Source organism: Amborella trichopoda, chromosome 3, assembly GCF_054954075.1.
Source record: "Amborella trichopoda isolate Santa Cruz 75 chromosome 3, AtrichopodaSantaCruz75HAP2 v2.0, whole genome shotgun sequence".
NCBI lineage: Eukaryota > Viridiplantae > Streptophyta > Magnoliopsida > Amborellales > Amborellaceae > Amborella > Amborella trichopoda.
Window position 1 is genome coordinate 32,388,595 of NC_142338.1, and position 17,513 is coordinate 32,406,107.

The window sequence follows — 17,513 nt, forward strand, 5'->3', positions numbered from 1 at the left end:
ATGTGGATCAAGCAGTTCATATATGTCCTGGAAACCAGCACTCACGAAGAGTCCCAAGCTCTTCCACGTTTCTGACATTTAATCTGCCCCTGCGCTTTTCAAAAGACACAGAGAAGGGGCAACCCTGATCAAATCCCATGCTGACGGGCAAAGCGGTGGGGGAAATACCCCTCTAATCCGACACTATTCGAAGTCCGACAAGGTAGAAATCCTCCTCTAATGCTAAGGATAAACATGAGCTCCCTAATGGTTGTTGCAGCGCCGTCTAGCTCCTTCCCCAATTCATCAATTATAGCACGATCGGGTAAAGCTCCCAACCGAAAATGGGACGCGCCGCTTATTTCAGGAGTCATTCCCAAACAAGCTCCGAGCTTCTTATGGGGTATGGAAGAAAGCCTTTTGTTCAACAATCCTCATTAAGAAGGGCCACAGTTTGTCCCCTGTGCCCCGGCTCCTCACATAAGTGGCAGGGAAATAGGACTCTAGCCACCCATATACGTAATGGATGGGGAATGGAGTCTTAAAATCCCCAAGAAATGCCTCTTCTCCTACAATGCCATTCCCTCCCTCTTTGCCTTTATAAACCTTTCCACGGGAGATGGCCTTCAAGCCATGGTAAATATTGCACAAAATTGGTTGAGCAAGGGCGTACTCACACCCTCGTGCCATGTCACATGCTACATAGAGGTTGCCTAGATGAATGTCATACACCGCTCCTGGGAGCAGAAACACCGATCATAGCAGCTGGCCGAGCACTGAACCGCTGCTAACTAAAAAGCACGTTCAAGAATACTTCTGTGAGACTCCAACACCCTGGCAGTCCAGGTAGAGTATCCCTTTAAATATTGGTGTTCCCCTTGTATTCGAAGGCCTTTACCTGACCACATTAGCCCCTTTATTTGCATCAAGGTGGGCAAGTTCTCCCTAGAAGCTATGTTCCTATTCATACAATGAAGGCGTGTTACCCCTTCTTCAACACTGAGATTGTCGCTATTGTCTTCTCAAACTTCAAAACAAATTTGGTCAGTGATAAAAGTTACACTGAGAGGCCACTCTGGTTTGCATACCAGCTCTGTCAGCCAAATAGGCTTGCCCCTTATTAAAGCTTCACCGGTAAATTTATTGGTACTGGCGTCCCTTTCCCTTAGAAGGTTCTTTTTGTCAAGAATTTAGTAATAAGACTCAGCCATTAAAGGGATTCAAAGATTTACATCCAAATGAAAATTACTAAGTCACTCGTCAAGCTCCAGCTGCAGAGGACTAGCACAGGCTGCATTTAAGGAAGCTTAATGTCGACTGTTTCTCCAAAGAACCAACATCGGTTGTGTATCCTTAGTTTGCGCCGGCAGTGTTTTTAGAGGCCTAGCACCAGCCGTATATTCAGGACCCTAGCGTCAGCTGAGTTTAATGAGGCTTAGCATCGGCTGTATCTCCAAGGGTTCAATGCCGGCTGTATCTCGAAGCTGTGCACTCAATGCTTAGCGCTGGCTGCATATTCTAAGGAAGCACCAAATGTGTTTAAATGTCACTCGGGCCTAAATCTCCCACACATGCAACGGATTCTGTGCACATCACCTGGAACTCTATCACGTCGCCTGACAATTGCCACGTCCTGCCCTGGCAAACGTCTTCATACGTGCTAATTGGCAACCGTTCACCTTCCCTGCAACCGTCAACCTTCAGTGACGGTTCATTTCCATGTGGCCTTCAGATTCTCACCAAAAACTCCCCTCCACAGCCCAAAAACCTCTGCAACTTTTCCCCAAGTTACTGGGAAACCACCGCTCACCCACCGAAAATCTGTCAAAACCAGTGGAAACCCCTGGGTAGCCCTCTGCTGCTATTGTCGCCTTCTTCCTTTGTCATAACCCTTAAAATCAAAGTCGGAGCTCCTTGATGAACTCCCTTTATTTTGCAACTCCGACGAATCCCGGTCTTCCCTGGTGACTTGTTCTTTTCCTTAGCCGCAACCTTCCCTACGTATAAGCGAACTCCCGCTAACTTTACCCAAATCTCTTGAATGCTCTTCAAAGATCCTGCCGGAAACCTCCCTCTCACTGTTTAACCTTTTTACTTTCAGTTTTTATCCTTCGGTGAAAAAAAATGAAAATGGGGGTTACCCCCTTTTATAACCAATGCTATCCTCAAATGCCCCTTGCAAACTGGGAATCCCAGCCACATTCAGGGAGGCCAAATGCTAATGGGCCTGATCGGGTCGGGCTCTGGTCAAGGCCTAAAAATAACCCACAATCAGCATTGGCTATGGTGTCAAAACTACCCAGCACCGACTGTGTTTTCGGTAACCCTTAGCATGACTGTGTTTTCAGCAACCCCAGTGCCGGCTGCATTCTCAGCAATCCAGCGTTGGCTATGTTTAAGAGCTAGCACGACTACCCATAGCATCGTCTGCATTTGTAAACATCAGTGTCGTTCGGGTATTCAAGAAGTAGTATTGGTCGTTCTCAGCGCTGGCTGACTGTTCAAGAAGCAGTGTTGGTTGTTCTCAGCGCCTGCTGTGTTATAAAAATTCCATCACCACACGCCCCATGCTAAAGCCGTGCATGTCCTACTACTGTTATCCCAGTGAAGTTGCACCCTGACCATGACCTATTAATCCCAGTGGAGTTGTACCCAAGTCATTCCACTCAAGCTTATGACTTCTCATCCTTAGTGGGAGTCATACATGTGTTATACCCTCTCGGCTCCAATAGGAGTCATACTCGTATTGCAGCTCATTATCCCCAGTGGAGTTAGGGTTATTTTACCACTGCAACAACTAATGGGTCTGCCTCACACCTAGTTATCCTATCCCCAATGAAGTCGATCTTCCCGTCCGAACCCCTTTGTTGTCTTTAACCATTTTATCCCCAGGGGATCAGATTGCTATCCACAGACCTACCCCTATGGAGCTTCACCTACATGCAAACCCACACAATGGTTCGTGTTGTATGACCTTAAACTGCACAGCCTTGGTCTAGGTGCACGACCTTAAATGGCACAGTTCAAACTATACGACCATAAACTGTAGCACAAGTCTAGCTGCACAACCCTAAACTGCACGGTCCAAGCTACATGACTTCAATCTATAGTACACATCCTAGCCCCATGGCGTTAACAGGCTCAGCACCACAGTCCAAGCTATATGACCCTAAACCATAGTGCACGTCCTAGCCATATGATGATAAACTGCTTTGCACAGGTCCCAGACGTATGACAATAAACTCACCCCCACATACGTGCGCACACCTTATACGTGTATCTTCATTCACATCTTCCCTAACCGACCCATTCGTGTGCATGCACCACCTTCACTACCGCCCAGTGAGTCCATCGACACCATCATCTTCCATCATTCCCCAGTGAGTCTCACCAGCGCTCACAAAATGGCAAACCATGCCGCAACCTATAATCATCGTAAGATAGTGGGTCACCATTTAGTTACCCACTTTTCATACATCATCCATCTTTCATAGGTAGCCTCGTGCCATCTCCATGGCCCCTATAGACTGCCATTTATCTCCGCCATGGTCCAGACGTATGACCTTAAACCATAGGGCTTCACATAGGTCCCGAAGGCATGACCTTAAAATCGCCTTCACAAAAAAATAATATAATAACAGACATCATGTATACCAGAATAAGGGAACATCATGAGTAAAAATGACGAGCGAGCATGGTTATGAAACCATAAGTAAAAGAGTTCAAAAAATACAAAACCCGGCCACAGTGAAAACCCAAAAGGGCACTGTGAGAAAAAATGGAAGAATAAGGGTGGACATGGCTGAAAGGTCATGAGTAAAACAGCCCCAAATAAAAGTAAATTGATAAAAACCATCTCTACGACACCGCTTCCTAAGTTCAAGTGAAATACGCAAAGGATGCTTGAACCAATAAACAGGTTGATGCAACACTCGCCTCAACAGGCGGCTTCAGCCCACACTAAAAAAGAAAAATCCCTGGTGTCACAATACCAAGGACGTAAAAGTAAAAGCTTCAAGGAAAAGATTCCCACATCCTAAGCCTAGTTGCAAAAAGGACTCCAAGGTCAGAAGATTCACTAATGAAAGCAAGAGAAGTCTCATGAATAAGAGCATCGTTCCCAAGAGGTTAGGAAACGCACTCCCAGATGCCGGGGACTCCTTAAGAAGGCTAAGTCAGCCATGACTTTAGACCTCCTATGTAACAACCTGTTAGCAGTGGGTATGGATTATACCCAAAGCTGGTCACCTCAATAAACTGAGGCACCCCACTCTCCAAGGAATAACAGGTGCATGACACAGACGAGCGCGGACAAAAAGCTCATTAGTAAAGCATCCAGAATAAACATACAAGGAAATCATTTCGATAAACCAAAAGATGCCCCAAGAAGGCTAGGTCAGCCATGACTTTGGACCTACTATGTAGCGACCTGCTAGCAGTGGGCAGGGGTTACCCAAAGTAGGTCACCTCGATAAATTGAGGTACCTTACTAGCCAAGGAATGACTGATGCACGAAGCAGACGAGCATCAACCAAAGGCTCTTTTGTTTTCTATCCAAGACAAAGAAACCCAGACCAAATGGGAACAATGCCCTTAGAGATGGCACTCAATTGCCAGACGGGCATGATTCTCACTGATGAGGACCATACAAAATCCTCAGCTTCAGAATCACGAACAATCCACAAGAAGGTGAGGACTTTGGTAAGATCCCTAAAAAAAAGAAAAGTCTTTTCTCCCCCTAAACTCTCCTGGAATGGACCTGTACATTGCATCCAAACGTCGGAGCATCCTAGTTGCACCATTGCGTGAATCTCCTCGGTGTTCACGTGGTCTTGTGGCTAGGAAGGAAAAAGTAATAAAGCCGAAGGAAATTTTCCCAATGTTGTCCTTCTTGCTTCACTCAAAGCACAACAGTCAGTGGGGCAAGCCGTTTGAAAGCATTTTTTAGCACCTTGGTGCCTGATTCGAAAAAAAGAGGAAGTAGGTCAATAAAGCTTGAAAAAAACAGTGGAAATTTTGACAGTCTCATAATTGCCCTAGACCTACTCAAGATCTTCATCAGTACTCCCAAATGTCACTTGCCAATTTTTATCTCGATCAGAAATGTCTAAGGCAGTGAAAATGCCACTTGCCAATTTTTCTCTCGATCAGAAATGTCTAGTGCAGTGAACACAAAGAAACAATTTTCAGAAAATTGGCCTCTAGCACCCTAAAACGGACAAGTATAACAAGATCTATACTTTTGATACGTCAAACAACTATGGGACCACCATCATTGGATCCGACACGATTGAAAATCTTTATGGGTCAAGTTTCTGCTTAATCGGGCACTCCAAGACAAAGTTATGGGTAAAATACCAAAAAGAGGTAAGCCGCACACTATTCCCATGTGGCCACTCTGAACCAAAACACCATTAAAGGTGGTTGTTTTCACAGTCATGGGCAGTGACTTTTGAGGCCTATATCTCACTCGATCCAAGTCGGATCAGGTTCAAATTTTGTGAGTGTGTTCGTCTCGTGAAGACAAGCGTTTCAATATGTGATACACCCCATGAAGATGCCAATGCAGAGATAAAAACTAGAGAGAAGTTGCTGATCCATGAAAAAAATTGCAGAAAATTCAGTAGGAGCAAGCCTCATTCGAGCTATCAAATCACGACGCTCGCGTACCCGATCGACGTGAAATCAATTGCATTATGTGCATAAGGTCTGAGGCCAACTTTAGTCTAAACCCCACGTACAAGGAACAATTGGATTTCACACACGGAAGCGTCGAAGCTGCTGTAAATTTCGGTTGCCCGATTTCAAGATTCCGATAAAAAACTCAAGACGATGAAATCTTCATCCGGACACGAAATCTAGCTACGTTTGTTGCAACATGATCGTGACGACATGCTTATTGTGATTCATCAAAGAAACAAAAGAAAAACATCAAGGAACGAGTACACAATCGATCCAAGGTTTTCAAGATTCATCCAAAATTCAAGTCACATGATCATGGTTTAAAAACATGATTCATAACTCGGAGTTGGTATCAAATCAATAACCATGTCGAGCTCTATGAGGAAACAATCATATTTCGAACAAACAGGCATCAGAACAACCCCAGATAAATCATAAAAGCTCACGCAAGTTCTCGAGCAGCAGCATAGACTATTCTAGAATTCCACAAATTGTTAGGCAGGGGCAAAACAGTCCTTTTGCACCCATTTTTCAAATTTCTTTTAATTCAATTAAATTGTAATTATCTTCAATTCTAGATATTGTTTTAGCATCCACCCATGTTTGGGCCCAATTCTATATAAACATGCAGAGCCAAATTATAAACAACAACACAGCCCCTTGGGTTCATTCTTCATTATTCAATAAAGACTTCAATTTTCGTTTGAGTTCATGGGTGCATCTTGGAGAGAGAGATAAGGTAACTTTCTCTCTCCTCCCCTCTATCTCTCTCCTCTTTTCTCCTCTGTATCTCTCTTTCTCTCTCCTCTTTCTTATTTATCTATCCTCTTTTCTTGTCTCTATCTCTCTTTATCTCTCCTCTTTTCTCATCTCTCTCTTTTTATCTCTCCTCTTTTCTCATCTCTATCTCTCTTTCTCTCCCGTCTTTTCTCATCTCTTTCTCTCTCCTCTCTTCTTTCTTGCTTTCATCTTTATCTCTTTCCCTCTCTTCCTCCTCTAGTCCATCATGTCCTTCTTTCCCTGCTTCTCTTTCTCCATTCACGGATGGTGGGTCTATCGTCTCGTGTGAGGCCTTCCTGTTCATGAGACATGAACAGTGGGGTCGGGCCTCTGCCCAAGTTCTTTCCCTTCTCTCTTTTGTCGGAGACGGTGCTAACCTATCGCCACCTGGGTTCTTTCTATTTCTTCTCTTCTGTCATAAACGACACTAAGTCATCCCCGCTTGGGCTTTCTTTCTTCTCTTCTGTCACAGACGGCGCTAACCCATCGCCGCCTGTGCTTCTTTCTTTCTTTTCTCATGTCATGAACGACGCTAACCCAGCGCCGCATGTGCTTATTTCTTTCTTCTCTTCTATCACAGACGTCGCTAACCCATAGCTGCCTGTGCTTCTTTCTTTCTTCTTTTCTGTTACAGCGGCGTTAACCTATCATCGCTTGTGGTTCTCTCTTTCTTCTCTTCTTTCATAGACGGTGCTAACCTATCGCTACCTGTGCTTTTCTCTTCCTTCTCTTTGGTCACAAACGGTGCTAACCTATCGCCACCTGCGCTTCTCTATTCCTTCTCTTCTGTCACAACCGGAGCTACCCTATAGTTGTCTGTGCTTCCTTCTTTCTAGCTCCTCTATCACACTGGTGAAAGCACATTATCGCCTGTGTTCTTTCTATTTCTTCTCTCTTCATGTCACAGCCGGCGGAAGACGTCGCCGTCTGAGTTTTCTCCTTCCTTCTCTCATTGTCGTCCATGTATGTCTTTACCTCTTATTTTCCCTTTAACCTCTCTCACGCTCTTCTTCTTCCTTCTTTCTCCCATTCTTTCTATTCCCTTCCCCTGCTTCTCTTCTCTCCCTTTTTGATTCTTTTCTTTCTCTCTCACTCTTTCGTTTGATTAAGAAGGGTCAAGATTAACTTTCCATAGTAGTCTTGTCGTTTAACCATAATTTTGTTGTGTCAGTCAGTGTTACTGTGCCCGCTTTATTGCCATGAATGACTAGCCGCTGTGTCTAGCTAGCCGATATTGGTATTGTCGTCTAGTAGTAATTTTGTTGAACCAGTCTGAGTTACCGAGACCGTTTTACTGCCATGTCAGCCCAATTACCTAACAGTTTAGTCACTTGGTTGATCTCCCCTCCTGGTCAAATTCTTCTCTACCCCATCTTTCTTCTCTCATTCTTCTCTTCCTCTTCTTGAATGTGCATGCGCATGTGCGTTCACCAAAAAGGCAAGGTGAGGTCTGTTGACCCACTTGTTTTATAACACTTTCCATATGTGTGTGAGTGCAGAAAACAGGAGTATACATACCAAGGGAGACGATTCCGAACCAGTTTTACTACTGGGGGGCATTCTTCGTGATCTAAGAGGGCACCCATGCGAGCTAGCCCAAGAATCTCCCGAACCCATCTTAAATTCATCTCTCATTGGTTGGTCCACCTACCCTTGCACTCGAGTAAGGTTCCTGAGGGAGCAATCTCAAAGTCCTGGGTTCCCCTGAAACCGGAGACGTGTGCCTCCCGAACATCCAGATCCGGATTGGGAGATTGAGGCACCTAAATTGTGTCCTCGTCGATTGGGGAATCTATCTCATGGTGAAAAGAAGGGGACCTGGAAACTTCTAGACATTTCATCTTTTCAAGGATGGATTACATCATTACCTCGAACCGGGTTCATCCGCTCTTCTTGGACATCATCCGGATCATTGATCACCATGACACTGACCGTTTCTTTTGGAAGGTCAAAGTCAGGTGGCTTAGTGGACTGCCAAGGTTGGCAAGTCGTGCGTGGTAAGTCAGTCTACAGGGGTTCAGCTTGCCCTGACTTTACTCGAGCCTTGTATGTCGATCTTGTGTGGACGGTTCTCAACAGTTTTAGGACCGTGGCTTCTGGGCAGTAATCACCGAGCAATATTGTTAGACCTGATCGGGTTCTGGAGTTTGGAGTGGGAAAAAGGGATTACGAGGCAGGAGGTCACCAAGGTTGGTGACCTGCCTTGGAGGTTTCTGTGGTCAGGATCTCAAGGCCTCTCTTCTGCTTAATCCAAAGCTGTGGACTACACGCCAGAACAGAGCTTGAGGTCTGGACTTCCCTGCCTTGTTTGAGCATGCAAGGGCCGTGTCTATGAGCTGAATTAGGGAGTGGCTTCCAAGGACGGAAGGAAACCTGGGTTTCTGCCTTGGAGGCTGGAGGCCTCTATCTGGCATCAGGTCGCTGCCCTGAATCCCTTTGTGATGACCCGGTGCGCAGCTGACTTGAGGCTGGTTCATGATGGTACTCTTAGGGAAGACGTTTGAGTATCAGGTGTCGAGGTGCTTACCCAGTGAAGGAGAAGTGACAGAAGAAGTAGCTGCTTCATGACTCCACCAGAGTCTAAACTGGGGAGGAACCTGCAAAGTCGGTGCGTGTGCAGCTTTATGGTTAGCCGTCCGTGTGACTTGGGAGTCATCCCGGGCTTGGTTACTGGTTCGACCTGAGGAGGCCAAGACCTGTCAACTTGTGTCTGTGAGGGACTGGATAGGATCCCATCTCTCACAGGGTGACGTTGTGTGTGCTGGGAGGGAGGACGAAGTGGTCGACCATGAGGTCGCAAAGACCTAGTGTTGCCCCGAGCCATAAGATGAAGGTGTATGGCACATACAGGGTCGTGCCCGAGAAGGCCTAGCACTGAAAATGTGTTCGAGGTAGCATGGAAGTTTCCCCGAGGTGTGGCTCAAGTGGTTGAACCACGAGCCTATATGTATGTGTGAAAGTGGAGGCCATAGGGTCTCCGCATCGGTGATCCGAGCCTCTAGGTATAGAGGTTCGAAGAGGTGGAGTATGGAGGGTTGCCTTATGGCAAACCTCAAGAATAACGACAACCTGCTTGCCTTTCGCGAAAGCATTGAGAAGCCTTCCGGCGTACCTCAGCAATATGATAGGCAAGGGACTTACCAGTAGCAGGGTGTGTGCTGTGTGCGGTAGCAGATTCACTACCAATGCACGGGGCCTTAGTGGAGGGTCCACCATGGCGAGGAAGTGGGGAGTAAGGAACTTTTAAGTTCCCTCTCGCACCAACCCAAGAAAGAACCTGGGAGCCGGACTGTGAGTTACGACTCAGAAGGAGAGTAGGGAAGGAAGCTTGAGCAGTTTGCTTCCTTGAGACAGTCACGAGTGTGGGGATAAGAAAGTCCCCGACTCGGATGAATGGATTGAAAAACCTAGATGCCATAGAAAGTAATGCAGAGAGTAAAAGGGGATACTAGTAAAAAAAAAGTGAATTGACGAAGGGTAATAAGTCCGCGTGCCAAGCTGGTTAGGTGCCTCGATCTTGACCTCCGGATATAGATGATCTAACGACACGTTTCTCGGGTTTCTAGTGAACCAGAGACTTGAGATCGCTCTCTCAGAAATCTTGCTCAAGAGCAAGGGCAAGTATACCAACCGATGAGAGAGGAATTTAAGGTGAGTTTGGGACTTACTCGGCTTGGCTAGTGTGGACGCTCTCTTAGATCACGAAGAAAGCCCCCGAGTTTCTTAAGCTGGTTTGGAATCGCCTCACTTGACCTGCGATCACCTTGTTTTCTACACGACACTACTATGCTTAACTTGCAAGACAAGTGGGTCGAAAGGCCCACCCTTCTCTTAGAGCAATGCACATTTTCATGGCTAAGAATGTGAAAAGTTGGAGTGATGAAGTGGAAAGTCCAAATAGAGATAGACAAGAGAAGAGAACTTGATGAAGAGGGGAGACTAGCGTGACAGCTAGAGAGTTATAGACTCGAAGTGGTAGCAAGATGGGCATGGTACTCGGAACCATCGCGACGGCAATACTACTCGGAACCGAGGTCGATATGGCAGTGCTATGCCAAGTCTACCGTCAATCAAGTGAGAAGAGAAAAGAAAGAAAAGAAGAAAAGGGAATGAAGAGAGGAAAGTGAGACTGTGAAGGGGGGGAAGAATTCAGATGGCAGTGGGCCTCGTCGTTAGGATCATGTGAAGATACCGCGTCCCTTGCAGGCGACGATGGCTTCTAGTGAGGCTCACAGTGATAACTCCCCGTGAGGCACATGAAACTAGATGTGCGACACGATAGAAACCCACAGATGACAAGAAGCATCATCGTTGGCAACGCAAGAAGGCCACACGTCACTTGCAGACGTCGATAGCTTCTGGCAAGGTGCACGACAATAACTTCTCATGGATCACGCGGCGATTACCTCTCGTGGAGTGAACAATGATAGGTGTGGGGCACAAGGGGAGCTTGGGTACGACAATAGAATCGGAGAGGCGGGGAAGGAGCCTGTGCGCGGCGATGGGCACCGAGCGGATGGAAGAAGCCCGCACACGGCAATAGATGCCAGGTGCAAAAAAGAAGCTCGAGGGCGATGATGAGTATTTTCATGACCCTTCACGGATGGCGATGGACATCACCTCCTGCAATAGTCACGCTGCAGGGTATAGCCCCGGCGGATGGCAATAAGCTTCAGTACCCACGTTCCTCACTGAGACGTCTAGGACACACCTGCAGACAGTGATGAGCGGTGCCGTCTGTAAATCTCATCGAGAGATGGAGACATGCAAACAGAAGAGGAAAAGGAGCACGCGCATGGCGCTGCCATCGCTATGCATGACCTGTGTAATTACAAGAACGAGAAAAAAGGAAAGAAAAAGGCCTGCACGACACTACCACTGCAATGCATGGTCTCTGTGGGAGGCTCAATCGAAGAAGAAAAAGAAGAAGAGGGAAAATATGAGAGAGAAAATTTACCTTGAGCCTAGGAGCTGGTCCAAAATTTTCGGCTAGTGGTTCTTCTGTCCCGACTCGTTTACCTCAAAAAATGCCTGAGTTTGGGAGCACAAACTCATCGTAAATAACATTGATGAGTGGGAGCCCACCAATGAAGTGCAGATCTAGTAGCGAAATCCTTCAAGCGGGCATGTGTTACTGGCATGGCTCCAAGTTTCCAACAATACCTTGACCGTGTTCGAGCAACGATCATAGTAGCCTGCCGAGCATTGGATGGCGACTAGCAGTAGGGAAGCACGCTTTAGAATTCCTCTGTATCGGCCTAGTACTTTTATGGTCCATGGTCTTTACCACTTCAGGCCCATGGTCTTTACCATCCTCTTGCCTAAGGTAGGCAAGTCCTCACCTGAGGCCACATTCCTATGAAAATAGTGGAAGAGGCTTACCCCTTCTTTCATCCTTACATTCTTGTCGTTGTCTTCTCTGACCTTAAAGTGGATGGGGTCGCTAACAAAGGTGACACTCAAAGGACACCTTGGTTCACACAACGCCTCGGTGAGCCAGATGAGCTCACCCCTCACCAAGCTTTTGCCGGTAAACATGTTGGTGCCAAGATCCCCAACCCGTGGGAGGTTTTTCATGTTAGGAATGACGCTTGAAGGCTGGGCCATGAAGCTAAAAGCCAAGATTTCGATGCCGTGTGCAAGTCACCGCAGGGCAGTGTTACCACTAAAGGTAAGGCTATAGCTGACTGCGCAAATAAAGGCCGGCATCAGCTGTCATGTCTACAAACGCTAACTCACGAAGCATCTGTTGGTTGGTTGCTTAAAGCTGAACACCGGCTGCATTTGTGGAGGCTATCGCCATCTGCCCAATGAAGTAGTAGCGTCGTGCGTCAACCAAGGTGTAACGCCATCGCTCAACCAAGATGTTATCGTTGACTGTTGACTCAAGACACAACGTCGTGTGCCAACCTAAGGAGTTATGCTGTGAGGGGCTTACATCGCCCGCGGTCAACGTTGGCTGCGCTCAAGCTGTTTGCACACGCCACATGTGTCACCTCGAGCCTCGGGAGCGTCGCCTGACAATTGCCACCATGATGCAGCCTGATGCAAGTTTCGTACATGCGGACTAACAACCGTTCCCTCATGACTGTCTGACTACCTGCAGCTATTTACTTTCCCTGCGACCTTCGGTTGCCCATTGGGAAACTGTCTCCCCGCTCACTGAAAATCAATTGTGACACCTTTTCCACTACTTCCCGAAGCTGAAAAACACTTCAGTTCACCACTGCTACTCTCCCACTAATCCCTAGTGATGGAAAACAACCATAAAACAATAAAAAATCCACTAAAATTCCCTAGTGACCGTCGCTTGCCTCTTTCCCACATCTCCAGTATCGTAAGAATCACTATCGGAACCTCAGATCGCCTCGATAAGATGCCTGTTCCTCAACTCCGGCGATGACAACCACCTTGACCATCCTTGTCTTCTTTGCCGGTGCTCTCGCCTCATAGCCGGAACCTTCTCTTGCTCGCTAGACTTCCTACAAACCCTCACCCGAGTACTCTGCTGACACTGAAGTTCTCACTGGAAGTCCTTTCCTCACTCTCATGGCTACTGTTTTACTTGAGATAAAACCAGTGAAAAATGGGGTTAATCTGCTTATATAGGCGAAGCTTCACCACGGTAACCCTCACAAAGCAAGAATACTAAACAGGTCCCTGACGGCCAATCGACGATAAACCGGACAGGGTCGGGCTCCGAACAGAGGCTTACCGCCGACCGTGCAATGCCGAGCACCAACCTTTAGATGGCCTGGACCTGGTCGAGCTCAGACCCGAGGCCCGAACATAGGCTTATTGTCGACTATGCAATGTCGAGCATCGACCTTCAGATGGGCCGGACTAGACTGGGCCGAATCCCAATGTCCGAACACAAGCTAAACGATGGCTGTGTTCCGTATCGCCGAGCGTGACTAACGCCGCATGCAACCAACGCTGCGCCAATGACTATCGTCGTGTATGTTGTTGTTGTCCGTGGCTAACGCCGCACACGTTTGAACTTGATCATCACTGTGAGTATTCTACCACTATCCCTAGTGGAGTTGCATCAAAGTCGTAACCTTTGTCATCCCTAGTGGAGTTGCATCCATGTCGTTTCACGCAGGCCACGACTGGTCATCCCCAATGGAGTCAGGAGTAGGTCACTGTCCCTCATCCCCAGTAGAAACTACACCCCTATGGCAGCCTGTTGACCCCAACGAATTTAAGGTCATGCTTACCCCTTTAATCCCCTGTGGATCAGTCTCCCACCAAGCTGTCTTATCCCTAGGAGTCAGGTTACCTTCCATTAGCCTATTCCCAATGAAGTTCCTTAGGGAGTCATACTTGTCCCCTAATCCCCAGTGAAGTCTGCTTCCCATCTAAAACCCCTGCTATCATTTTACCCCCAGGAAGTCAAATTACTATCCGCAGACCTATCCTCATAAAGCTTGACCTACTGGGCGACCCACACCTTGGTTTGTGTCGCATGACCTTAAATTGCACAGCGTTGGTCTAGATGCATGACCCTAAACTTCATGGTCCAAACTATATGACCTTAAACTGAAGCAGAGGTCTAGTTGCTGGACCTTAAAATGCATGGTCCTAGTTGTATGACTTTAAAACTGCATAACTATGGTCCAAACTAAATGACCTTAAACCATAGTGGACATCTTGACCATATGATGTGAAAAGGCTTAACACCATGGTCCAAATAATATGTACTTAAACTGCAATGGAGGTCTAGTTGTACGACCTTAAATTGAATGATCCTAGTTGCATGACTTTAAAATTGCATAACCATGGTCCAAACTATATGACCTTAACCCATAGTGCACGTCCTGACAGCATGACGTTAAAAGGCTTGGTAACATGGTCCAAATTATATGACCTTAAACTGTAGCAGAGGTCTAGTTGCCCGACCTTAAACTGCATGGTCCTAGTTGCATGACTTTAAACTGTATAGCCACGGTCCCAGCTATATGACCTTAAATCATTGTGTACATTCTGGCCGTACGACGTTAAACTGCTTTGCACAGGTCCCGGAGGAATGACCTTAAAAACACCTCCACAAATGCACACACATCCTTTACGTGCATTTTCACGCACATCTTCCCCAACCGACCCAATCATGTGCACACCATCTTCATCAAATCCCCCTTTCTTCATTACCATTCATCATCCCTAGTGAGTCTCACCCGTGCTCACAAAACGGTGAACCATCCTGCCATCCATACTCGTCGTAGGCTAGTGGGTCACCACGTTCCACTTCCACCTTCCATCCATACATCATCCATTTTTCATAGGTACCCTCATGTCATCCCACTAAAGTGAGCCAAAACCACAACCATACTCACTTCATGGCCTCAACAGACTACCATCCATCTCCACTATAGTCCAGCTGTATGAACCTTAAACCATAGTGCACGTCCTGGCCGCATGACATTAAACTGCTTCTTACAGGTCCCGAAGGCATGACCTCATACACGCCTTCACAAAAAAAAAAGAAAGGAGAAAAATAACGGGCAAAAAGGAGAAAAATAACGGGCATGGTGTATACCTGGATAAGGGAACGCCATGAGTAAAAATGATGGACAAACATGGTCATAAAACTATGAATAAAAGAGTTCCGTGGAAAAGAAAAAATACCTGCACACAGTACAAACCCCAAAAGGGCACCGTGAGTAAAAATGGAAGAATAAGGGTGGACATGGCCAAAAACGTCATGGGTAAAAGAGCCCCAAATAAAAGGAAGTTGGTGAAAACCGTCTCTATGGTGCCGCTTTCCAACTCAAGTTAAAATATGCTAAGGACGCTTGGACCTATAAACTGGTTGATACAGCACTCGCCTAACCAGACAGCTTCAGCCCACATTCAAGAAAAAATATTCCTGGTGTTACAATACCAAGACCCAAAAACAAGAACATCAAGCAAGATTTCGACAGCCTGAGTCCATTTACAAAAAGGACTCGAATCGCAAAAGACTCACTAGGTTAGGTGCCTCATCTCGCCCTCCGGATCCTGATGATTTGGCGGCATGCATCTTGGGTTTCTGGGGAACCAGAGACTTTGAGGTCTTTCTCTCGAGAACCTCACTCAAGAACGAGGGCAGGTATACCATCCAATGACAGAGGAATTTAAGGTGGGATCGAAACTTACTCGGGCTGGCTTTAGCGTGGGCTCCCCCTTAGATCACGAAGAAAGCCCCCTAGTCATAAAACTGGTTCGGAATCGCCTCCCTTGGCCTATACTCTCTTATTTTTATAATCACACACACGTGGTTTATTTACAAGACAAGTGGGTACAGTGGCCCCTCCTTCTCTTTGGGTGAATGCACATTCAAAAGAAGAAATAGGGAAAGGGAATAGATGAAAGAAGAAGAAAGAGATAGAATAGAAGACTGGGGTAGATAAGAATTCAACTAGGTGGTTGGACTAACACAATAGCTAGACCGACAAGTGATTGACCTATCGTGGTAGCAAGACGGGCATGGTAACTACACCGACACAATGGAAATACTATTATACGACAGAACAATCATCGACCGGCTTGACAGATGGCTAGCCCATCATGGCAATAAGGTGGGCACGGTAACTAAAACCGGCACAACGACAATACTGCTAGATGATGAGACTACCATGATAGTGCTTGACTTAGCCTCCCTTGATCAAACAGGGGAGAAAGAAGAGAAGAGAGGAACGAAAGAGAGAGGGAAAGGCATGCACAATACTACTGATGTCGTGCATGTGAGAAAAAGAAAGGAACGTGGGAGAGAGGGGACAAGAAGAAGAAAAGAACAGTAAGAAAGAAGAGGAAAGGGGGAAGAAGGAAGAAAAAAGGGGAAGAAAAGATAAAGGGGAACATGGACGGTGATGGACTTCCACCGTCCATGACAGAGGATTCAGAAAAGCGAGAGGACAAGGACGGCGATGCGAATCCCCCATCCATGATGAAGGAGAGAAGAGAGAGAGGACATGGACGGCAATGAGCATCCGTCGTCCATGATTGAAGAGTGAAGAGAGAGAAAACATGGACGATGATGCGCTTCCACCATCCATGACAGAGGAATCAAAAGAGAGAGAAAACATGGACGATGATGTACTTCTGCCGTCCATGACAGAGGAGAGAAGAGGAAAGAGAAACATGGACGACGATGAGCTTCGTCATCTACGATATAAGAATTAAAAGAGAGAGAAAATATGAACAATGATGAGCTTCCGCCGATCATGATACAAGAATTAAAAGAGAGAGAAAATATAAACAATGATGAACTTCCACCGTCCATGACAGAGGGGAATATGAGGGAGAAAATATGGACGGCAATGATCTTTCATCGTCCATGACATGAGAATTAAAATAGAGAAAACATGGACGACGATGAGCTTCCGCCATCCATGACATAGGGGAATAAGAGAGAGAAACATGAACGAGGATGAGCTTTTGTCGTTCATGACATAAGAATTGAAAGAGAGAGAAAACATGGACGACGATGAGTTTCCACCGTCCATGACACAGGGGAATAAGATGAACTTTGATAGAGGCTCGGCCCACCACTCGGGTTAAGGCCCGGCTCACTGTTTAGGTCCTAGAAACAAGAATACATCATGTCAGGCAATAGGCTCCTCCATGCATGAACGAAGAGAGGAAAGAGAAAGAATAAGGAGAGAGATGGAAAGTGAAGAAGAAAGAAAGGAAAGACAAAAGAGAGAGAAGGAAAGTGGATAAAGAAGATCATAGAAGAAAATAGAAAGAGGGATATAGACAAGAGGAGAGAGAGAGAGAGATAGAGATGAAGAGAGAGAAAGAGAGATGAGAAGAGGAGAGAGAAAGAGATATGAGAAGAAAAAGAAGAGAGAGCTACGAGGATAGAGAAGAGAGAGATGATAAGAGGAGAGAGAAAGATAGATATGAGGTGGAGAGAGAAAGAGAGAGATGAGAGAAGAAGAGAGAAAATTACCTTCACCAAAGGGTACCAATCCTTTTCTTCTCTCTCCTCTCTCTCTCCAAGACGTACTCACAATTTGAACATGAAAACTCTCAAATTTTATTGATGAGTTGAAAAATCAAGGTTCCTATGATAATTGTGTTTAACA